This window comes from Rhinopithecus bieti, unplaced genomic scaffold, assembly GCF_001698545.2.
Source record: "Rhinopithecus bieti isolate Rb0 unplaced genomic scaffold, ASM169854v2 scaffold_9981, whole genome shotgun sequence".
Lineage (NCBI taxonomy): Eukaryota > Metazoa > Chordata > Mammalia > Primates > Cercopithecidae > Rhinopithecus > Rhinopithecus bieti.
The window spans coordinates 5,527,922-5,551,593 of NW_016806838.1; the positions used below are offsets into that span (position 1 = coordinate 5,527,922).

The 23,672-nt window shown below is 50.5% G+C and overlaps 2 long non-coding RNA genes across 2 annotated transcripts; one reads left to right on the forward strand and one right to left on the reverse strand.

The window, feature by feature from the left end:
* Positions 1 to 230: 230 nt before the first annotated feature.
* On the forward strand, positions 231 to 22,806 carry LOC108533514 (uncharacterized). Its single transcript, XR_001886747.1, has 2 exons — positions 231 to 468; positions 22,476 to 22,806. It is a non-coding gene; the product is annotated as an uncharacterized LOC108533514 (long non-coding RNA).
* On the reverse strand, positions 13,662 to 19,953 carry LOC108533513 (uncharacterized). The gene is made up of 3 exons (XR_001886746.1): positions 19,867 to 19,953; positions 15,221 to 15,335; positions 13,662 to 13,944 (listed from the first exon to the last, which is right to left on the reverse strand). It is a non-coding gene; the product is annotated as an uncharacterized LOC108533513 (long non-coding RNA).
* Positions 22,807 to 23,672: the final 866 nt, after the last annotated feature.

The window sequence follows — 23,672 nt, forward strand, 5'->3', positions numbered from 1 at the left end:
CGTCCCGGCCGCCGGCCACACTGTCCGGTCCGCAGGGGCGGTGGGCTCCGGACTCCGAGGGGCTGCGACTGAGCCTGGGCTGCGAGTGGCTGCGAGCGGGCGGCGCGCGGGCGGGGCGGGATGGGGCGGGGGAGGAGGAGGGTGGAGAGGGAAGGAGGGAGCGCGCGGAACGCGAGGGAGGAGGGAACGAGAGAGCAAGCGGCGGAGGGAGGGGAGACCAACTTCTAGTGCTACCATAATTCGCCTAAAGCAGGTGCAGCAACTTTCACCCCGCCTGGCAGCCCGCTGAGAGCTAGAGAAGACCACGTGCACCAAACTTTAGGGGAGGAAAAATGGGAACGTGGGGAGAAGACGTGGGGCGGCAGATCTGAAAAAGATGGTAGGTGGAGGGACCCCAGGGATTCACCCTGGCCTCGGACTCATTCTATGGCGCGCTTGCAAACCCCGGCCATCCCCTGGAGTCTGGAGGTACGGCCAAGTCCTGCTCCCACACGGTTCACTGGTTCCCGGCGGGCTGCGCTCGGCGCGGGGAGTGGCCGGGGGCCCAGAGACGGAGCCAGCGTCAGGCTCGGGCCCTGCCTGGCCTCCCTCCTGCTCCCCACTGCGTGGGGGCTGAGGGTGGGCTTTCTGAGCCGAGGGTAGGGGGTGGGGAGGCCCTTTCAGGGCTTTGTGAACGGTCACCCCCAGGCGCGCACTGCCTCCCTCTGCGGAAAGGGAATTTCCCGTATAGTGCTCTGCGAACCAGTGAAGAAGGGGCCCAAGGCCAGAGCCATGCGGGCAAAGTGAAGTGCAAAGTTGAGGACGAATTAGATTGTAAACAAAACTCCGCGTCTCTGAACATCGCCTTTGCCCAGCGGGACTGGAGGGGTTGTGGTGGTGGTGGCGATGGTGTGTTTGGCTTGGGAGGGGGAGGTCTGGGTGAGGAAATGCCCACGGCCCAAGGGGCGGGGCTGTGTTGGTAGCAGACGCACCACTCAGAGTCCCGTGGAAATCTGAATACCCGTCCCACCTCCCCGCCCCACACATGCCGGCAACATCTCCCATCTGTCTGCGTGTGTTGGGATTGGGGAGAAGTGAAGGAGGCCTCAGGAGTCCTCATGAAGTATCCCAACCCAGTCAGTGATGCCAGGTCCCCATGACCAAGGGAGGATCCTGCTGTGGGATCAGGACAGGAAGACAATGGCTCTTGTAGCCTCCCCTGGTCCTAAATCCTCAGGCAGGTGGACAAGGGGCAGGCATAGTGTGTGAGCCCCTGTGGAGTGGGAGCTGTAAGCCTGAGGGGTGGGGGCGGAGCTGCAAGGATTGATGCTAAGTTGCCTGGGGGGAGGGGATTTCTTGGCCCTTCCAGTGGGCCTTGAAAGGAAAGGGGATGTCAGAGAGGAGACACCCTCTTGGGTTGTTTTTCATCACTTCTGTCCCTTTTCTGTAATGTTATTGATACCTGCACAGGTCCACATTTTATGTATTTGCCCTGTTGGGCAAGTGTGACAGGCATACTTAGGTCTTGCTGGAGCATTGTAGATTTCTAGGTGTGAAATTGTGCAGGGAAGACTCTAAGTGCCATTTATGTGGATATCTCGGTGTCCTTTCCAGTGTGGCAACTGAGATAACCATAGCCGTAAGAATAAAATAACAGCTAACATCTGAGTCGTACCACCCACCAGCCATTTAATCTTCACAGTAACCCCAGGAGGGAGATATTTCTATTATCTCCATTTTATAGAAGAGGAAACTGAGGCACAAAAAGATCAAGTCACTTGTCTGGGCTTACACAGCTGCTGGTCAGTGATGAGCCAGATTCCAACTAGAGCCACTTCAATGAGGACAAGAAAGAAGCTCCTGGTGGTCTCTGAGGTGGCACTGCCTGCTTGTGGGTTAGCTGAGGTGAAGGATATTCTGGGAGAAAGAAAGCCGTTGGTAGTACTATCTGATTTACCTTCTGTGGAGGGCCAGCTCTGGTGGAAGTCATGGTGTGTGGACAGCCCCAGGCCAAGCCTGGAGTGGCAGGTCCTTGTGTCAGACCAGCTGGGCCAGTGACTATGTCCTCAGTTCTCCTTCCCATCCTTCTTGCAGCAAAGGCTGAGGGTGGGGTGAGAACTAGGGTCTTTGGAGACAAAAGAGAGAATTTCTATAGGGGGCCATGGAATAAGGTGACCTCTGAGGGACTTCTCCAGCCCTTTTCTGGCTGGTTCACTGAATGCTTTTCCCATCCCCTTCCTGCAGCAGCCCTTGTACCTCACACATGGGCTCACTTGCCCAGAGGGATTGCCCTGGGAAATCCTTCATTTTCAGTTCAGTTTACCCCTCATCTCCAGGCCAGTTCAGTTCCCAGCTCCCTGTGGGCTACAGTGGGGGCTCAAGGCATAAAAAGACCCTGTCATGTCTTCACCTAAAAGGCATTTTAGGGAGGAAGACAAAGCCTCCCCAAAGAAAGATACAGAACAAATGCCCCCAAATCAAAGAAGCCAGTCCAAAGCCCTTCTTCCTGGTGCAACAGCTTCGTTAAGAAGGTTGAAAAGAGTAGCCCTTGGCTCCAAAGTGGGAGTGACTGGGAGCAGGCAGGAGGATCCCCTTTCTGTCCTTGTTCCTTCACAGGACTCAGGGCAGGTGCAGGTGCTTTGGCGGTGGTGGGAACCAAGGCTCATGGCTTGGCCCCTCCATGGGGGCCATAGTTAAGAGCACAGGGGCTAGAGTCAGGCAGCCTTGGGTTGAACTTCAGCCTCTGTCACTTAACCAGTGTGTGACTGAGGCAAGTTACATGATGTTTGAGTCTCAGTTTCCTCACTCATCAATTGGGAGGTTAGGAGGCCTCCTTGGGTGGTTGGGAGGGAGGATGGGCAAAACTTCTAGCCTGGTAATGTGTTCCTCACATGCTTTCCATAATTACTTATTTTCCCTTTGATGAGCTCCAGGATGAGGAATGTTGACCTCACAAAGCTGCAAATCATGAGTTGCCACTTATTAAATGCTTGCCAGGCAGTCGAATAATGTGCTGTTCAGCTTATCACCCCAGCAATGGTGACTCTTCTCCAGGTGAAGCTGAGAGAGGTCAAATGACTTGCTCAGGTCACAGAGCTAGGAAGTAGTGTGGCAAGGAGTTGCTCCCAGGTCTCCTGCTCTGAAGCAGATGCCCTTTCCCAAGGTCAGCCGCCATCCTATTGTGGAGGTGAAGTGGGCTGATAGATGAGCTTGTTCCTAGCAGCAGGCCTGATACTCAGGAGTAGGTTGGGGTGGTAGTGGTGTGTACATCTAGAAACATTTGCTTCATTCCCATGGTCCCAACAAACCTAAGCCCAGATATTTTATATTTATTTTATTATTATTATTGAGACAGAGTCTCACTCTGTCACCCAGGCTGGAGTGCAATGGCGCGATCTAAGCTCACTGCAACCTCCGCCTTCCGAGTTGAAGCGATTCTGCTGCCTCAGCCTCCCGAGTAGCTGGGACTACAAGCTCATGCCACCATGCCCTGCTAATTTTTGTATTTTTAGTAGAGATGAGGTTTTGCCATGTTGGCCAGGCTGGTCTCGAACTCCTGACCTCAAGTGATCTGCCTGCCTTGGCCTCCCAAAGTACTGGAATTACAGGTGTGAGCCACTACACCTGGCCAAAAACTATTTTTTAGTTATTGAGGAATAAAACTTTATCAGCATAGGCCGGGAGCGGGGGCTCACGTCTGTAATCCCAGCACTTTGGGAGGCTGAGGCAGGCGGGCGAATCACCCAGGGTTGGGGATTCGAGACTAGCCTGACCAACATGGAGAAACCATCTCTACTAAAAATACAGAATTAGCCAGGCGTGGTGGCACATGCCTGTAATCCCAGCTACTTGGGAGGCTGAGGCAGGAGAATCGCTTGAACCTGGGAGGCGGAAGTTTCAGTGAGCTGAGATGGCACCATTGCACTCCAGCCTGGGCAACAAGAGCGAAACTCCATCTCAAAAAACAAGACAAAACAAAAAATAAAAATAAAACTCATTTTATCAGCATAATGCAGTAACTCTACTCCACTCCGCTCCTAAGTATATGCCAATAAAAATGCATATGTACATGTGTTCACCAAAAGGCATACACCAGAATGCTATGCCATCTATTCGCATGTGCTCACTATTCACAATAGCCGTCAACAGTGGAATAGGTGACTAAACCACGGTCTTCTCATCCGTGGGCTAGTACTTGGCAATCAGAATGAGCAAACCACTGCCACATGCAACAACGTGGAGGAATCTCACAAATATAATGTTGCTCACAAATATAATGTTGAGCATAAAAGCCAGACACAAAAGAAAACACAGTTTGATTCCATTGATATGAAATTCAAAACCCAATCCAATGAATTTATGGCATTAAAACTCAGGAGCATGGCTATTTTAGGTGGAGGTGTGACGGAGGGGCACAAGGGGATTTCTGGGGGTCTTTTTGAATTTGGGAGTTGGTTACATACATGTGTTCACTTTGTAAACATTAATTGAGCTATACATTTTGTGCTTAAAAATGAAACATGTAAAAATCATTGCTAATATAGGCCTTTTCCATGACTCTCCTTCCTTCCCATTCTCCATCCTTCCCTTGTGGTTTCCTGAAGTTGGCCTTCCCAAGTAAGTTTTCTACTCTTACTGCTTTGGTATTGCTTGGGTATCTCAAAATTTTCTTTTGTTTTAGTTATTTATTTTTATTCATTTTTGTGGCATAGTCAAATATCAAGCAATTAAAATTTTAAATGCAAGGTAGCCTGCTCCTTGTTTTTACTTGTGTTTTGCTGAACTTCGTGCTGCCGATATGAATGTCTACATGTTCGTTGCATGTGTTGTGTGTGTCTCTAGGTCACTTACTTAAGAGGCCACTGGAAAGGATTCTACCATATCAGTGTGCCCCGTCTTGTTTTGTCACCCAGCCTCCCACTGATGGGACAGTTCGATTGTAGTGGATGTTTGGGTATTATGGTCTCATTGCTGTGGTAGGCTTCCTTCTGTGACCTCCCTTCCCACTGTGCCTCTCCTTCCCGGCTGTGGTTCCTCTACTCCGGAATCTTTTGCCTTTCCCATCCCCCCACTGTTCCTCCATTCCCTGCTTCCCAATCTTTCTGACTGGGAAAGACCTAGAATTTCTGCTGATTGGAGGTGAGGGAGGAATAGGAGAGGGGCAGCCTTTTCCTTTTCCACAAAGGCTGCTCTTCCCCAAGATCAATGATGATTTAAAGAGAGAAGTATTTCATTAGGGGTTGACATCTTCATGAACTGTGCCAGGAACTTTCAAGGCACTCTCTAGGCTTCCTCGGTTTTAAGTGGGGCTCCTACCTCTGGGGGAGGCTTATCAGTTTACCATATTGCCCCAAGTAGATGACCATGGTAGTGTGGGTAGCTGTGCCAGGGGCTGTGGAGGAGAGGGCCCCCAGGACTGGAGCGAGGCTGGCTTGTCCTTCTAGGTGCCAGGCCGACCAGGGGCCTGGGCCCTTGGAGATGTTTGCCGTTCCTTTTGGGACTGTTAGGGAGTCAGAGACTCAGGCCTTGTCCAAAGGGTAGTGGGCATGGAACTTTGGGCTGATTTGTCGAAAACCAGTCATTAAAAATCAGGAAATAGGCCGGGCGCGGTGGCTCAAGTCTGTAATCCCAGCACTTTGGGAGGCTGAGACAGGTGGATCACGAGCTCAGGAGATCAAGACCATCCTGGCTAACATGGTGAAACCCCGTCTCTACTAAAATTACAAAAAACTAGCCAGGCGAGGTGGTGGGCACCTGTAGTCCCAGCTACTCTGGAGGCTGAGGCAGGAGAATGGCGTAAACCTGGGAGGTGGAGCTTGCAGTGAGCTGAGATCCGGCCACTGCATGCCAGCCTGGGCAACAGAGCAAGACTCCATCTCAAAAAAAAAAAAAAGATCAGAAAATAAATGATAACTTGACAAACAGTGAGTGATTTCCCACTAATTGGAACACAGCATCTTTAGGTCAAATGAGATCCCTACATGGAAGGATTTCTGTGCAGGAAGAGAGCAGAACATACTGGGAGGGGCCAAGAGAGCAGACCCAGTGCCTTATCCCTCCCTCATGCACCCCACCCATGGGGGTGGGGATGGGGTGGAGGATGCATGAGGTTAGCAGAAGCCCCAGGAGTGGGCACAGAGAAACGAATTCCTTTTCCGTTCATTTAGTTCTTCCTTATCTTTTTTTTTTTTTTCTTTTTGGAGATGGGGCCTCCGCTCTGTTGCCCAGGCTGGAGTGCAGTGGTGCAATCACAGCTCACTGTGATCAACCTCCTGGGCTCAAGTGGTCCTCCCATCTCAGCCTTCCGATTAACTGTGACCACAGGTGTGAACTACCACACCCGGGTAGAGAAGGGGTCTCTCTGTTGCGCAGGTTTGTCTCAAACTCCTAGACTCAAATAATTCTCCCGCCTCAGCCTCCCAAAGTGCTGGGATTGCAGGTGCAAGCCACCTCGTCCGGCTCTTCCTTATCTTTTAGGAGCTATCCCACATCTTCCATCCACTTGAAGACTTTTGGATTTAAGTCTCAATTCTGTCACTTTTCTAGCCCCAAATCCTGAAGCAAGGGGCTTGACCTCAGTTTATTCAACTGCAAGATGGGAAGAAAGATGACAGTCTGGCGGAGAGGTCGTGAGGACGCATATGGCTCATGTAGGATTCTTCTCAGTTTAGGCATTGGATAGACTATAGCTACTGTTACTCTTTCTTGATTACCCCAGCCCACTTCTGCCTCTTTCCAGGTGCTTTTTAGCACTCCTATGTCATTGATGTTACAATGTGTTGTTAGCTAACTTATTTATAAGCTCCCAGTAACTTTTAACAAACCCTATTGTTTGTTAACTGTTTAGCCATTTTATGCCTCATTTCTCCAACTAGATAATAAACTCCTTAGTTTAGGGACCCACAGTTTCAGTCATTTGGGGATTTCTCATTGTACCCAGCTTAATTTCTTTTGCAAGGTAGCTGCACAGTACTTGCATATTGATTTGATTATGATTTGATACTTTAGAGCAAAGTTTAAAAAACAAAAATAGCCTAAAACTTTAGGGCAAGTTGGTGTCCTGCAGTTATCAGCTGCATGTTGTAGGACATATGTAATAACTGTGTCTTCATTGATTGCAAGGAAAGAGCTGGCTGGGGTCAAGAGGGGAACTTGGGTAGAAAATGGAACAAGGAAGACTCTCACTTCCTCAGAGCCATCCCCTTTTCTCAAAGGGCTGTGCTCCCCATTCTTCTTATCTCTCCTCTGGCTCCCTTTCTGCTTGTTGACTTAGGATGCCTTCAGAACTCTGTTCTTAGCAGAGGATGCATTCCTTCCCTATGGAACCTGGAAGACCTAGGGCTTGGGGTCTCAGCTGCTGGCCCTGGAGGGTGAGGTGGGATATAAAGGAGGAGAGTTAAAGCCCAGGTAGACTCACATTGAAAATAGCTGCCGTCTGTTGAGCATCGACTGTTCACCAGGCACTTTTAATATGTATCTCTGATTCCCACAACAGTCCTATTTTTTTTAAGAGAAAGCAGTGCTCCAAATATCAGAGGCAATGAATGTAGAGTAGAAATAAGGGAAGGTAAGAGAGTCTTTATACATCCCTTATTGTATGTGGCATCTGGCTGGGTCCATGGAGTGGGGCTCACACACTTCCTGATCCTTGTAATTCTATGCAAGGTCTGGGCTCCAGGCCCCACCTCCTTCCTGGTTCTCCTGCACCCCGTCTGCTTTCTGGTCTTCACCATGTCCCCTAGGGTCTCCTCCAGTCCCCTCTCCTCTTAACCCATGACTCTCCAGCCCCCAGGACCTCTCTCAAGGTTGTTAGGCAGCAGGAAGTCCCTGGAGCCAGGCAGCTGAAGGCAAACTGAAGCTGGGTCTTGCTTAAAGAAGAACCACCCATGTATCAGGCACTGTGCTAAGCGCGTTCCACACATGACCTCATTTCACCTCCCAACAGTCCTCTAAGATGATGCAACAGATACTTGTTGGTGCCCTGTCTGGTGCACTGTGACTTTTCACCCCTAAGGCTTCCAATCACTAGTGCCTGCCTTTCTTAGCCTAAGGGTTTCCTTTGGGCATTAGAGCCCACTTTTCCACTGTGTGGGAGGCCAGAAGTGCCAGGGAACTAGCACTTCCTGGAGAGGCCCTCCACCCATAACTGATGGGAATTGGTATATAAATACCCCTACTCCCTCACTCCACTTGTGGGATAACTCCAAGTCATGTGTGCTATGCATACTTCCAGGGTTTCCTCTGTGGAACTGAGCCCATCCTATAGCTGGCTTGGTAACATATACTTTGTTGCCTCCTTTCCTTGTCTTACTTCCCCACTTTTCTACTGGTATTTCCTTCACCTCCTAAATCAACCATTTGCAATGGAAGTGTCTCAGGGGCTGCTTCTGTGGGAACCCAGCCTAAATCAGGTTGATACTATTATTATCTTCATTCTATAAATGACAAGACTAAAGCTCAGAAAGGTTGAAATTCATACGCGGTTCCACAATTATGTAAGTACAGCACCTGCCTTCATACCCTGGCTTGTTACGCACCAGAGTGATCACCTCATTGCTCTGGTATATGGCTTCTTGAGGGCCCTTTACCTCTCAAGAAGTCTGGTTCAAGGCAATTCCCCTTGGCCTCCTGCCTTGAGAGGTAGGAGGTGGGGAGCAGGGTGGGTCAGGAGTACACTGGGAGTATTTCCAGCCCACCTAGTCCCCGTCTCCCTGTAGGACACTGGCCAGCAGTCATAGCCAGTCTTTGGATTGCAGGCAGAAAGAAGCAGAGAACACTTACAGGGCTGGAGATATGATGAATAGAAAGAAGTGAAAGCCACCTGGAGTGCTGGAAAAGAAGAGGACTGAATCAGGGGTACAAGGAGAGGGCGGGCTTGGGGCTGAGGAATCTTTCTGAGCATTTGCAGTACACAGCAGCTCCTGCAAAAACTGAAGGAATGAGATGAGAGATAGGAAAGGATTTATTTTTTTCTGTTTTATTTTAGAGTCAGGATCTCACTTTGACACCCAGGCTAGAGTGCAGTGATGTGACTATAGCTTGCTGCAGCCTCGAATTCCTGGGCTCAAGAGATCCTCCTGCCTTAGCCTCTGAGTAACTGGTACTACAAAAGGATTTCTTGATGTTGGAGTTTGCTCAGCCAGGGAATGTGGAAAGTCCCCTGCTGAGAACCTTCAGACCAGACAAGAAATCGGCCTGCCTCTTTTGTGAGAGTGGAGGTGGGCCCCTTGGGGCAGGAAAGACCTGATCCCTCCAGAGACAAAAGTTACCTGGTGAGAACACCTTCATGTTTTCTATTTGTTTGGTTTTCATGGCACCTTTGTCTTAGTTTAGGTTCTCCCTGAAGCAGACTCTGACAGTGATTCAAGCATAAGTGGTTTATTTGGGAGGTGGTCCCGGAAATACCAGTGGGGGAGCAGGGCAGGGAGAACGAGGGAAGGCAGCCAATAAAGGGAGTATTATCCCACTGTCAGCAAAAGGAGTGCAGTCCCACTGGGGACTTGAGCATGCGTGACACACAGTGCACACAAGCCAACCCACGGGTGCAGGCCCTAGGGTACTCATCCATCAACCTCCCCTTCATCATGGGCTGCGGCCTCCTTCTAGGCGCGCTCTCCAGCACTTCCGGCCTGCTCTGGGTTGGAGCCAAGGGTGTTTCCACGGCCAGGAAAAAACCCTCAGGCAAAGAGCAGGTGTTGGCAGTAAGCAGGCTTTTACCTTTAGAGGCGAACACTGAGAGAGATGGGCAGGGCGCCAGTGCCTGCCACACTCTGCCCTACTGTTCTCCTGCTTAACTTTTCCTTTTCATGAGTCTCTGTGGGTTCATCTCATCTCCCACTGTCCTGTCTGAAGCACTGGGCATTGCCCCACTGCTCTCCTCATCATCTGTGCTCTTGGACAAGCCCATGTACTCTCATGGTTTTATCTACCACCCGTGAGATGGTGGCTCCCACCACTATCCCGTGTGGAACCTGGATCACATGCCCATGTCTGTGGGCCTCCAGGGATGGCACACTCAACATGTCCCCAGCCCAAGCCATCTTCTGTATCCATAACATGCTCCACCTCTGCATTTTCTCCCCATTGGTGGCAGCATAATCTACCCAGTCACTCTAGAAACTAGAATCATCCCTTGGTTCTCCTTATCCCTTCCTCTTCACATCCAGTCACCAAGTCCTGTGGCTTCCAAGGCATTTCTCAGAGTCATTCCCTCCTCTTTACCTCCACTCCCCCAGTATTGGTCAGGGCAGGACCCTCATCATCTCCCATCTGGAGTATTCCAATAGCTTCCTAGCTTTCCTCCCCACTTCCAGCCTTGTCCTCTTCTGGAGCCTCCCTTCAGTGCATCCTCCACAGTGGTGAAAAAGTTCTATCTAACATGCCAGCCCAGGCTGGGTGTGGTAGTTCATGCCTGTAATCTCAGCACTTTGGGAGGCTGAGGCAGATGGATTGCTTGAACCCCATCTTTAATAAAAATTAAATAAATAAAATTCCAGCCTGACCTTGTCATGCCCTGCTTAAGACGCATTCAAAATTCATGCACCTTGGCTGGGTGCACAGGGTAGAAGGTGTCATTTCTTGAACCTCTGGTTCTATCCCTGGCCACTCCCAGCTCTGCCACCTGGGACTTGTGGCATGTTCTGTGCTCTTCCATGTAGCTGGACTTCATCTCAGACTGTGTCCTCTGCTTGGAATATCTTTTCTCCCATATGCTTTCACTGCTAAGACCCAGCTCAGATGGCACCTCTTCTTGGAAGTCTCCCCTGAATGCCCCAGGCTGGATTACACACTCTTCTTTTGTGCTCTTGTATCAGTGCAAACATCAGAAAATCCACTTCAAATGGGCTTAAATAACAATGAAAATTGACTGGCTTTTGCACCTGAAAGTCAAGGGAGCAGGACTCGCTGCAGATGATGTGTGATCCAGGGACTTAAAATGATGCCCTTGGGTTCTCCCATTGCTTCACTCTGCCTTTTTCTGGGTGGGCTTTATTCTTAGAGTCCTTGGAGGGAGTCCCATCAGCTTCAGACTCACATCCAGCCCAATTCAGTCCAGTGAATTGTTCAAGCCAACACTTAGCTTATTTGGACTTGACTAAGGATTGACTTGCCCTTCTCCAACCCATCAAAATGGCCAAGGGCTTACAGTGTTCTACTTCAGGGGTTGACAGATGATGGCCAAATCCTGCTTACCACTTGTTTCTGGAAATAAAGTTGTATTGGAGCACAGCCACACTCATTTGCTTATGTATCATCTGTGGCTGTTTTTATGTGACAGGGGCAGAGTTGGGCAGTGGAGGCAAAGACCAGCAAACTTTTGCTGTATTTTAAGCTCTGCAGGCTATGAGGCAAAATTGAGACTATGCAGGGATTTGCATAACAAGAGAGAAAACAAATTTCCACAAAATTTTTATTGATGAAATTACAATGACAATAATAATTGAGTACTTTTTTTTTTTTTGTAATACAGGTCTAATAAGAAGAATGAAATTTGGGGAAAGGGGATAACATTTTGCTTGGTTGGGGTTCAAAGTTAATGCTCCCTATTGTCAAATTGACCACCAATGTTCATCTGTGAAAACCACTTAGCTAATAGACCATACAAAACCAGGCAGGATTTGGTCTGTGAGCCGCAGTTTGCAGACTCCTGAATTAAATCAAAGCATTACAGAGCTAAGGGAAGAGACAGTGGGAAGTTGATACTGGAGATGATACTGACCCTATAGGTCTGTGCGAGGCATCTTATAAGGCATTTCTTTATAAGGCAAGTTCATGTCCATTGAGCCCCTTAATCCTGACAAGAATTCTGTGAGGGTAGGCAGGGCAAGGGTGGTTGTACACTCTTCAGAGAGGAAACTCAGGCTCAGAGAGAAGTGGCTTGTCTGAAGTTTCATTGCAAAGCCTCTCTGGGACACCTTTGAGTATGCTAAGACGTGGACCTTGGAACATGTGCTTTGTTGAGTAATTGAACAATTATGGTGTCTCCTGGTTGGAAGACAGATGCTAAGCCAGCAGAGGGACAGGCTGGTCTGAACATGGCCTGGGAGGCTAAGTTTCCAGCTGGTTCTGTGACATCCAGTGGTCTCCAGGAATGGGGCTGATCAGCATGGTGCCTAGGAACCCAGTGTAGCTTCAAGACTCTCTGAGCATAGGCCTGTCTCCCTATGCAGGACTGGGGATACCAGCATAGTAGCTAGAAAGAAATCAGGGCTGGGCATGGTAGCTCACATCTGTAATCCCAGCACTTTGGGAGGCCAAGGCAGGAGGGTTGGTTGAGACCAGCCTGGGTGACATAACGAGACCCCTTCTCTCTCTCTCTTTTTTTTAGATGGAGTGTCACTCTGTCGCCCAGGCTGGAGTGCAATGGCGTGATCATGGCTCACTGCAACCTCCGCCTCCCAGGCTCAAGCGATTCTCCTGTCTCAGCCTTCCAAGTAGCTGGGATTACAAGCACCCACCATCATGCCTGGCTAATTTTCATATTTTTGTAGAGACAGGTGTTTTGTAGAGATAGGTGTTTCATGTTGGTCAGGCTGGTCTTGAACTTCTGACCTCAGGTGATCCTCCTGCTTCAGCTTCCCAAAGTGCTGGGATTACAGGTATGAGCCACCGTGCCTGGCCATGAGACCCTTTCTCTACAAAAAATACAAAAATTAGCCAGGCATGATGGCATGTGCTTGTAGTCCCTCAGGAGGCTGAGGGAGGAAAATCGCTTGAGCTCAGGAGGGGAAGGTTGTCGTGAACCAAGATCTCACCATAGCATTTCAGCCTGGGCAACAGAGCAAGACTCTGTCTCAAAAAACAAACAAACAAAAAATAGAAATCAGACTTCAGGCAATAATGCCCAGCCCCACAAACAAAGATTTTGACCCTGTACCTCACTGGTTGCAGCTTTCAATACCTGGCCTCATCTGGGTCCCTGAGAAGCAAGCCTGCATCCCGTGTCCTGTGGGCAGGCTGTGGGTAGCCCTCCTCCAGGCTTACCTGGCCTCAGGTAGGGCTGCCCAAGGTCAGGGAGGGTGGGTAGAGGCAATCAGATGTGAAGGACAGATGCTGAGTTCCTTTCCAGGATGATGATTTGTGGGTACTGAGCATGTGTGTTCTGGCACATACAAATACACACACAGACACTTAACACATTCCCTGTCTCACACGTTTTCACACTCCCATAGTCACCTCCATCTTCACTACCACCATCTCATACTCACATACATGCACACTCTCATGGTTTCTCACTTTTTTTTTTTTTTTTTTGAGATGGAGTCTGGCTCTGTTGGCCAGGCTGGAGTGCAGCGGCATGATCTCAGCTCACTGCAACCTCTGCCTCCCTGGTTCCAGCGATTCTCCTGCCGCAGCCTCCCAAGTAGCTGGGATTACAACCATGCACCACCACACCCAGCTAATTTTTGTATTTTTAGTAGAGACGGGGTTTCACCATGTTGGCCAGGCTGGTCTAGAACTCCTGACCTCAGGTGATCCACCCGCCTTGGCCTCCCAAAGTGCTAGGATTACAGGTGTGAGCCACCGTGCCCAGCCAGTTTCTCACATTTTTTCATGCACTCTCAAGCTCGCACAACATATTCATATGCACAACATGTTCATCCATACCTCTATTAGTTTCCTGGGACTGCCACAACAAAGTATCACACACTGGGTAGCTTCAAACAATGGGAATTTATTGTATCACAGTTTTGGAGACTAGAAGTCCAAAAGCAAGGTTCTTTCTGAGACTTGTGGGGAAGGGCCTTTCCTTGCTTTTGCTGGCTTCTGGTAGCCCCAGGTATTCTTTGGTTTGGAGGTACATCACTTCAGCCTCTGCCTCCATCTGCCTCTGTGTCTTCACATGGACATCTTATATGGACACTAGTCATATTGCATGAGGGCCACTCTATTCCAGTAGAGACTCATCCTAAATGATTACATCTGCGGTGATACTGGTTCCAAACAAAATCATATTCAGAGGTGCTGGGGTTAGGACAAAAAGATATTTGAGGAGGAGCACAATTCAACCCAAAACACCACCTACAGCCATAAAATCTCACATGCACAGGCCCTACTGCCATAGTGACACAGATATAAACATACATTCCCATAATCACACAAATCATACAGTCCCATATACACTTTCAGGATCAGACACTCCCATGGTCCCCCCCCACACACACATACACATGCATACACACGCATGGCGAGGTCATCACACACCCACTCCTTTAGGTTCCCAGTCTTACAGCCCTACACACCCCCTACAGTCACACCCCTTCACACGCCCTCCTGCCCCCGCCTCACTCCCAGAGGCCACCCTGCGGAGGTCACGCTCAGAGACCCGGCACATTTGCAGTCTCGCACTTGGCTCATACATCTCACATCCTCTCCCACCCACACAGTCTCTCCCCTCTGACTCCTCCGCCCAGCTCACCAGTTCCCCCACCAACCCTCATGGTGAGGAGGCAGCAGACTGGCTCTGTCCCACCCCAGGGGGGCACCAGGTGGCTCCCCCCTTGTCCTCTGGAATCTGGTGCCCCCACAAGCCTTCTGCCTTTTCAGGCTCCCACGCTTCCCTCTCAGGGGCAGACAGACAGACACATCCACACACTCTCACACTCACACACACACACACACACGCGCGCCCCTCCGGCAGCCCCACGGCAGCAGTCTGTTCCTCATTATGGGCCAATGCGCCTGTTTACTCACCCAGCTGGAGATGGTTAGAGAGTGATAAATAATGAAAGAGAAAACAGGCTTTTCCCCTCTGTGGCTTCTATTTATGTAACATGTGTCACTGTGCATTCACAGACTTTGTTTCGGAGCTGGTTGCAGGAAATAGTTTATTTTTTCCGGACGGTGGCTTAAGGGGTGGGGAGGTGGGGGGCAGGGTTTGAGTTTCTGGTCTCACGCCCATAGGAGTTTCGGGATCTGGCTCCCACAGTCCTCTTCCCCTGGTGCCTCCTCTCCTCACCTCCCCTGATACCCCCGGGGTGGACATCATGGCTAGAGGCTGCCTCAGAACGGGGTTCTCCCACTCTACCTATTTGGAATGGGCTGGGGTGGTTGGGGGCCCCTCCCAGCTGCCTCTGAAACCTCCCAAACAGATGGGCTTGTTTTAAGAGCCAGAGAGCTTGAGGCTGGGGCTCCCAGAGAGGAGGCAGTTGGACAGGGGCTTCCTAGGTAGCCTGCACCTGTTGTTGGGGGAGGATGCAAAATGATTAATTCTATAAAATAAGAAAAAAAAGATCCATACCTCGTGTTCACTTAGCACTTTCATCCTCGTGGTCTTTCTCAGGCCTCACAACTTTTAATGGCCGCTTCCCAGATGAGAGAACTGGAGGAGGGCTTGCCATGGTCTGTGCAACTGGCTGATGAGGAGCCAGAACTTCACACTCAGGCCTCTGAGTCCAGAAGAGCCTTACACACCCCGCTGCCTCCTCCTCCCAAGGGTGCCTCCCTTGGTAAAGTTCTGGTCACCCTCACTCATTCTAAGGTGGATGGGAGTAGTTACAAGGGTGTGGGGGTTGGAATTTGGGGAAAGGTGAGTCATCAGAGGTCTGAGAAGTGTCCCCTTCCCCACCCTTTCCTAAACACTAAGGTGAGCCTCCTTTGGGTGACAAACCAGAGAAGGAAGAAGCAGCAGAAGGCTGCCCTGCTCCCCAACCACCAGTGCAGGGAGGCTCTTGGGAAGTTGGAAGGACACCTGCCCCGACCTGAGCCTGTCTGTTTGAATGCCAGGGCAGGGAGACAATGTCTTTGTTTGACATGGAGTCCTGGTTGTACCCCAGGTCACCTGCTGGGGGGACCCAAAGGTTCCGACCTTTGAGGAATATAGCATCCACTATGGAAAATGGGCCCAGAAGCCCCCAACTCCTGCAGGCTGTGGGGGATGAATATATATGGGTGCCATGGGACTAAGGTGCAGGACAGAATCCTGCCCAGTGACCTCAGGGTTCTTGCAGGGAGCATCCCACAGGAATCTCCTGGCTGGGGGGTGAAGCAGCCACCTTCCCAAGACAAGGACTTTAAACATGGTCTGACAAGCAAGAGCACATATGGGCCAAGGGCAAAAGAGAAAAAGTGCTAAGGAGGCGGTTTTCAAATTTAGTGGGTGACAGATTCACAAGGGAGCTTATTAAATGCGGATCCCCAGGCTCCTTTCCTGGCGTTGATTCAGCAGGTTGGGGGCGGGGGGTGCGGTCAGGAATCATCATGGTTAGCAAGTTCCTGAGAGTTCTCAGACTGGTGGTTTCCCAAAGACTGGGAGACAACAGTGCCCTATGTGGGCCCTGGAGGCAACCCCCCTGCCCCAACACACAAAGATGAGATGCAAGCATCATGGTTAGGTCAGGAGTGAATTTGACTTCCCCCAAAGAGTGAGAATGATTTCGTTAGAGAATGATAAAATTCATTTGGTCCGAAGGAAGGGAGGGAGAAAGAGAAGAAGGAAAATATAATTTACCAATACCTGTATGTGCCAAGCTGTTACACGACACTTTTCGTTTTGCTTTGTGTTTTTGTTTTTTAGAGACAGGGTCTTGCTATATGGCCCAGGCTGGAGTGCAGTGGCACAATCAAATCATAGCGCACTGCAGCCTTGAATTCCTGGGCTCAAGTGATTCTCCTGCCTCAGCCTTCCGAGTAGCTGGGACTACAGGTGCATGCCACCATGCCTGGCTGTTACATGACATTTTTACCTGGCTGCTTTGACTTTTTGACATTCATATCCATTTTTGGAACCTAAAATGCTGTCAACATTCTATTTCTTATTACCAAGTAATGCTCATACAGACATACCCGCCACAGCCCGAGTCAAAACTTTGTGTCAGCTGGAATGTCGTGCACACCTTGGAGCATTTACCACATGCCAGGCATTGTTTTCAGTGCTTTGCACATACTGCTTTGTTTTTTACTGCACCACAACACCAACAGGCAATACTATTCCCATTTTGCTGATGGGGAGAGCAAGGGTCAGAGAGGTTTGGTGACTTGCCTAAGGCCACCCAGCTACGTCAACCCTGGCAACAGGAAGAGCTGGTGCTTCTGTTTTTTTACTGATCCAGGGAGAGGCCTGCTTGGGGAGGTAGAGGGACTGAATCCAGATCCTGCTTTATAGCCCCCTCTCCAGGACTCCCTCCCTCCCACTCTGGAATGGAGAGGTGGATGGAGAGGCACCCTCTCTGCCACTCACTCAACCCCTCTGCCTTTGGGACCCTACCAACTCTCACAAAGCCCACCCAGCTTGCACCCTGAGCTCTCTCCCAAGAAGCTGAGCCCCCGAGGTCTCAGGCACTCCCTTCCAATTCAGTCCCTGGAGCACTTATGACTCTGAGAGAGTCCCCAGAGAGGGGGCTGAAAGAGGTAGGGGAGCTTAAGGAGCACCTTTCCTGGGCTTCCAGGAGCCTCTTATATCCCTATCCCCTTGGCAGAATGGGTGTGTCACAACTGGAGGGTGGGGGTGTATCGGGACGGCAGAACTGGCCAGACCTATGGTCCCAGATGTTTGTTCGGGCTGTGGGCTGAGCCTGATTTCAGATGTAGGGACTCACAGCAGCTTCATGGGGGTCCTGCCCAGACCCCCACATGGACATTCACTTGCTCACTTGCACACACCCGTGCCCTCCTGCGACTCCCCTCCACACAAAGTTCCACTTACGAAAACCCAGACAAAGCTCCAGACTCTAATGTCCCTGCGGACAGTGACATGAATGGTAAAAATCATCCTCAACCCCAGGTGTTCTGCACACGCTGACTCTAAACTTCACATTGATCCTGCAAGCACGCTTTTCTGATTACCTCCCCTTCCCACCACACATCTTATAGATGAGGAAAATGGGCTTCGGAAAAGCCAAGTGACCCATCTGAGGCCACACAGCCACCCCACAGCAGATCGGGGATGGGGGTCCGTCTGTTGCGGAGCTTACCCGCATCCCTCTCACCAGGCTGCTCTTCCCGTCTGGCTCCCAGGACCCAGCAGGTGTTCAGCACGTCCACTGATGAATGTGTATGTCTGTGTTTTCTTTCACACACACTCAGTGCAGGCTCCAGCTGCCCCTCTCTCCAAACCCACTCTGAGCTGTGATCTCCCTGCAGGCTCAGAAACTTGCAAACCCTTCGGCTTCCTCCACAACCAGAACTAGCACCAGCCTGAATTCCCTGGGCTCCAGTCTCAGTTTCCCCTAAGTTTCTCAGGCCTGCACACCTGAGCAAGTCCCTGCCTGCTTTGAGCAGACCCACAGCAATGGCTGGGCTCCTGCTCCAGGCCTGACCCCCACTGTGGAAGCCTCTAGGGTCCAGCCACCTCCATTCTCCTCTCTTCCTCTGAAACATCAGGACTGGCACTGCCCCCACTCAGCCCCTCTCCCTGCAGCCCCCTGGGAGCCCAGGCTTTGCTTGAGGGCAGTGAGTGAAGCCGGCTGTAACAGAGAAACCTCAGGCTCCTCTTTAGAAGTCCCCGGAGGAGGCAGATCTGAGGAAAGGCTGCCGAGAAGGCGCCTGCAGCAATGTCAGCTTGAGAACAACCCGGCTGACAGGATGCTGAGCGGGGATTAAGGTCGGGATCAGGGAAGCCGGGGAAATGAAGGCAAGTTCCCTGCTCCCCTCGCTGCCACCGCTGCTGCCTCGGCTGGGTTTGTCTTCTTGTTTGTTCTGGCTCTGGGAAAGTGGGCGGGGAGGGAAGTGGGCAGGGGTGAGGTGGGGAGGTGGAGGGAAGGACAGGGGAGAGGTGGAGAAGGGCGGGTAGGGGGGTGGAGGGAGGTGGAGGAAAGAGAAAGTCAGGCCTCCTCTGGGTCTTGGGCTCAGCCAGGGACAGGGTAGAGGCGCAGATGGCCCTTACGTGGGACCCTTCCCCTACACCTGTCCCTATAACTGGTCTACCAGCCAGTAGAGCAGCCAGTCGCCCCTGCCCCCCCACCCCAGAACCCTCCCTCATGTCCTGAGTGTGGATGGCAGGACCAGTGAGAACAGAATTGACCTTACCCTGAGAGGCTCCCAGATCAATGAAGCAGATGCAGTCTACCTCCAGAGAGGAGGTGAGCCTGTTTCCACCTGTCTACACATGCAAGATCCCCTGTTCTGGGGAAAGACCATTACCCCAACCTGTCTCATCATTGACACGTCACAAGAGTCCAGCCAAATGGGCTACTGATTTCCAGGTCATCCAGTGCACCACAGTTCCAGTGAAACCTCAAATCCTTGCATTGCCATTGGTGTGGTAGTGAAGAACATGGTTTCTGGTTTCAGATGGCACGGGGTCACCTTTTGGCTCTGCCACTGATTTGCTATGTAACATTGGGCAAGCTGGCTAACTTTCTATGCCTCAGTGGGATAAAATCATAGCACCTCCTTATAAACTTGTCAGGAAGATAGAGGGAGTGAACACGTGCGAAGTGCTTGGCTTAGGGCCTGCCATGGAGGACAGAGGACATATGCCACAGGGTAGCTTTATTTGTTATTGGGGCAGAGTACAGGAATAAGTGTGGCAATTTGAAGTGACTTGCCTGAAAGCTTCCTGGGGGAAGGGGTGTGGAAATCTGATTTTGGAGGCTGAGACTGGGCAGGGGTAGAGAAGTGAATTGGGGGTATGGAACAGATCTCCCATTTGCCAGGTGAGTGAGTTAAGGATGTGTCTGGTGAGAGGCAGAGAGGATGCATTTTCTACGAGCCCCACTTCCCCCTCCCAGCCAGGCTTTCTCCAAAGTTCCTGCTTTAACTAGGGGTAACTCTTCCAGCCCTGCCACGGGCAGGCCAGGGGTGCCAAGACCATGAAAAGATGCAGATTTTCATGGACCTTCCCAGAATGGGATTTATTCCAGAAACCCTAGCCATTCAGGGCGACTCCACTTGTACCTGGGTTTTCTGGACCTGGCAAGGGAAGAAACAGGCACAGAGAGTACAAACCTGGAGGCAGATGGTCCCTGGGGTTCGGTTCCAGCTCTGCGACTGATCATCTATGTGCCTTGGAGCCAGTCAGTTAGCCTCTCTGGACCTTAGCTGCCAGGTCTGTGAAATGAGATAGTAATATGTACCTTAACAGTTGTAATGATGAGTAGTTACTCCATAAATATCCACTGTTGATATTCAACTTAGCAAAGAGTTGCTGAGGTCCAGCTAGCTACTGGGGCCCTAATGAATGAGAGACCCTTTCCTAGCCCTCGAGTAGCTGGTGGCCTGCATGTGAGTCCAAATATGATGCTGAAGGCAGTGGTGCTACCTTAAAGGTCCACCTGGGAAACAAAGAGAAGGAGATCCTGGCATCCATGTCCCAGGCTGCAGGGCCTGCTCCCCTGACCCACCCTGCAGCCCTGCTTGGGTGTCCTCAGCCTATCACCCTATCTCTGGACACCATGGCCAGCAGGCTGGGGATGGCGAGAGTGTTGCAGAGGGAGGGGAATGAGAGCCTAGGGTTCTGGGGTTCTGGTAATTGGGGAAAAGCTCTGCTGGGTCTGATTTCTGGGGGAAAGCCTTGGGAAAGGGGGCCCAGTCCCTGCAGAAGTGTGTGAGGAGCACCTTATTGGGGATTTTTCTCTAGGGGCCTGGTTCTGGAATTCTAAAGACACCTTTTCTTTTCTTTTTGTTCTGTTAATAAAGCTTAGTATATTTACTGTTTAAAAAAATGGAAAATACAGGCCGGTGCGGTGGCTCATGCCTGTAATCCTGGCACTTTGGGAGTCTGAGGCGGGTGGATCATGAGGTCAGGAGTTCAAAACTAGCCTGGCAAGATAGTGAAACCCCGTCTCTGCTAAAGCTACAAAAATTAGCCAGGCGCGGTGGCAGGTGTCTGTAATCCCAGCTACTCGGGAGGCTGAGCAGGAGAATCGCTGGAATCTGGGCAGCAGAGAGGTTGCAGTGAGCCGAGATCCGGCCACTGCACTCCAGCCTGGGTGACAGAGTGAGACTCCATCTCAAAAAAAAAAAAACGGGAAATGCAGAAAAGCATAAAAAGGGAAATAAAGATCAGCCATAATCTTCCCACCCAGAGATAACCATGGTACGACTTTAGTGTATCTCCTAGTTTTTTTAAAGCTGACTCTTATATACACATTTACACACACATCACGCACATATTCACAAATATACACTCACATGCACTCACACATTTATATACACATATATGTAACTTTATTACATGTTTAATGTACATGTCTTTAAAAGTTTAGAAACAAGATTGTGGAATCATGAAATATATCACCATTTTGTCAACTAATTTTTTTATTAAATAAAATATTGAGAACTTTTTCCCCAGGTTATTACATATTCTTCTCCAACATAATTTAAAATGACTGTATAGTGCTCTTTGGGCATAAGGCATATCATTTTATTAGTCATCACCTATTGGTCATCCATCCATTTCTAGATTTTTGCTATTGTAAATAACACTGAGATGAACATCCTTGCAGAGAAATCTTTGAGGGGGTCGCTAACTTTCCAATTGTCTGTTCATGTCTGTCTACTCCCAGGTTCGATTTTGAGCCTTTCTGGGCAGGATCTATGTCTGATTTCTCTTTGTGACCCCAAAGTCTAGCTTGGCTGCTGGTTCACTGAAGGCGTCCAATAATGGTTGCATTGAATTGCTTTTCTAGAGCACATGCCCTGGGCTGAGGAACTGGGAAGGTGGGCTGATGAGGAAAGAGCCCACCTCCTCTGCTAGAACACTCAGGGGTCCCCAGTGCCTCTATGCTGGGCCTGCTAACTTCTCCTAGGAAAACACCTTCCCAAGCAGAGCCACTGGTCATCCCAGAGGCTCACTGAATGGCCCTCCTGTATCTCTTATCTTCCCAGGCAAACTGAACCTTGCCCGGACCCTCCCCCTTCATACCGCCCCCATCTCTGACTCTTTTGAGTTCTTTTGTTGTGTCTTCAAGCTGAAGGCCCAGCAGACAGAGCCCTCTCACCTGCCCATGTCTGCTGGAGCAACATTGCGGCAGCTCCCAGCTCCCCATGCAGTGGCCCCCTCCCTGGACCCCACTTCTGACAGCACAGCCCACTTGGCTCCTGAGAAGTGCCCACGTGGCACACCTCACCCCTGCCCCTGCTCTGCCTGCCACCTCTCATGGCACCAAAGGAGCCTTTGTCTCTCCTCATGGGGACTCTCAGCAGATGCTGACATTCTGACTGAAACAGATTTGTACAATCATGGATTCTGAAGTGGAGACCCAGGTCCCAGTGTTTCAGTGGGTCTTTAAAAAAGAGAGAAAGAGAGAGAGATGGAGAGAGAGAAAGTGAACAAGAGCACAAGAGGTAAGAGGCAAAAGCTGAGAGGTAAAACTTACTAACTTAATTTCCCCTCACCAGCATCCACACTCCCAGCCTCCTGGAATTTCCTGTCTTCTTTTTGATTTTTAATCTCTTCTTTTCCTCTCTTTTCTCTCCCTCTTCCCCTTTCACTCCTTTCCTTCTCTTCTTTCTCTGTCTCTCTCTCAGCTCTGACACGAACATCACCCCCCCACCCTCCTGTCCTCCTCTCCCCTTCTTTTTTAAGTTTTTTTTTTTTTCTTTTAACTTTCAAGGTCATTCCGGACTCCTGACGCCGCCAGTCCCGCGGTGAGACGTGAGCACCATTGGCGTCCGTGGCCTCTGTTTCCGTGGCAACCCAGTAACCATTAATTTTCAATTAAAGGAGACAAAAAGCTCGATGACAGCTCCAGGTCTGCTGAAGATGTCAAGAATCTGTATTAATATACAGCAAGAGAGCATAATTGTGTGTCCATCTTCCAGAGCAGCGAAAAATGGAGGGATAATTACCAGCTCGAAAGCCACTCTGTAATTTAGTTCTTACTGTCACCACAGCCCTACACATTAGCATAAATTAAAAGCAGAGTTTATTGTTATCAAAGTGCATTGATATCGCCAGACCTGCTTTCTTCCTTTTAACTGTTTGTTGTGGGTGAGTGACTCCCCAACTCTTGCCAGGGTCTCCCCAGAGTGGGAAGAGTGGAAGTGTGGCTGCTAGACCTGAAGGGTCTAGCTGCCAGCCTCCCTCAGGGCAGGTGGGGACAAGGGTCAGGGTGTTGCCCCTCTGATAGGGCCTGGGGATGATTCGGGGGATGGAAGAGGCTTGGATATTTATTCACCTTTCACATGTAAGTGCTTTGTTTTGCCTACGAGCACTCTAGCCCTTTGCAGAGGGGGCTGCTGCCCCATCTTGGGTCCCCCTTTAGTGCCTAGTACAGTGCAGGGCAGGTGATGAGTGCTCTAAGGCAACCTGTTAAATAAAGGAATGAGTGCATGTGTAGGGGTATCCCCCATGGGGTGAATGTCAGTGGAGAGACTTGCATTCCCTGTTCAGGGTGTGGCTAGCTCAGGTGAAGATGCTCCTGTCTGTGGCCCAGTTCCTGCTTGGCCACCCAGGACCCCAGCTCCCCAGAGGGGTCCCTCTGGACCCCACACCCCTAATCTTGCCTCTTGGCCTCCCACCTCCGTGGCCTGGGTCCTGCCGTGGCCACCGCCTTCATACTCACCTCTGAGTGGTTGCCGCACCTCGAAGTGTCTTGCTGCCAGAGTGCCAGTGACAGCCACAGAAATCATGAATTTCCGTGAATGGGGGATGCGGAGTTTCCTTGTATTCTATCCAGAGAGAGCTGTCCTTCAGAGGGGAATTTAGTGTAATTACCCTTAAGGGAGCGATCCTTACACAGTCAGTCACAACACTGACCTCCTGGCTGAGATTTGACAGCAAAATTGCAGGCTGTGTACTCAACAGAAGG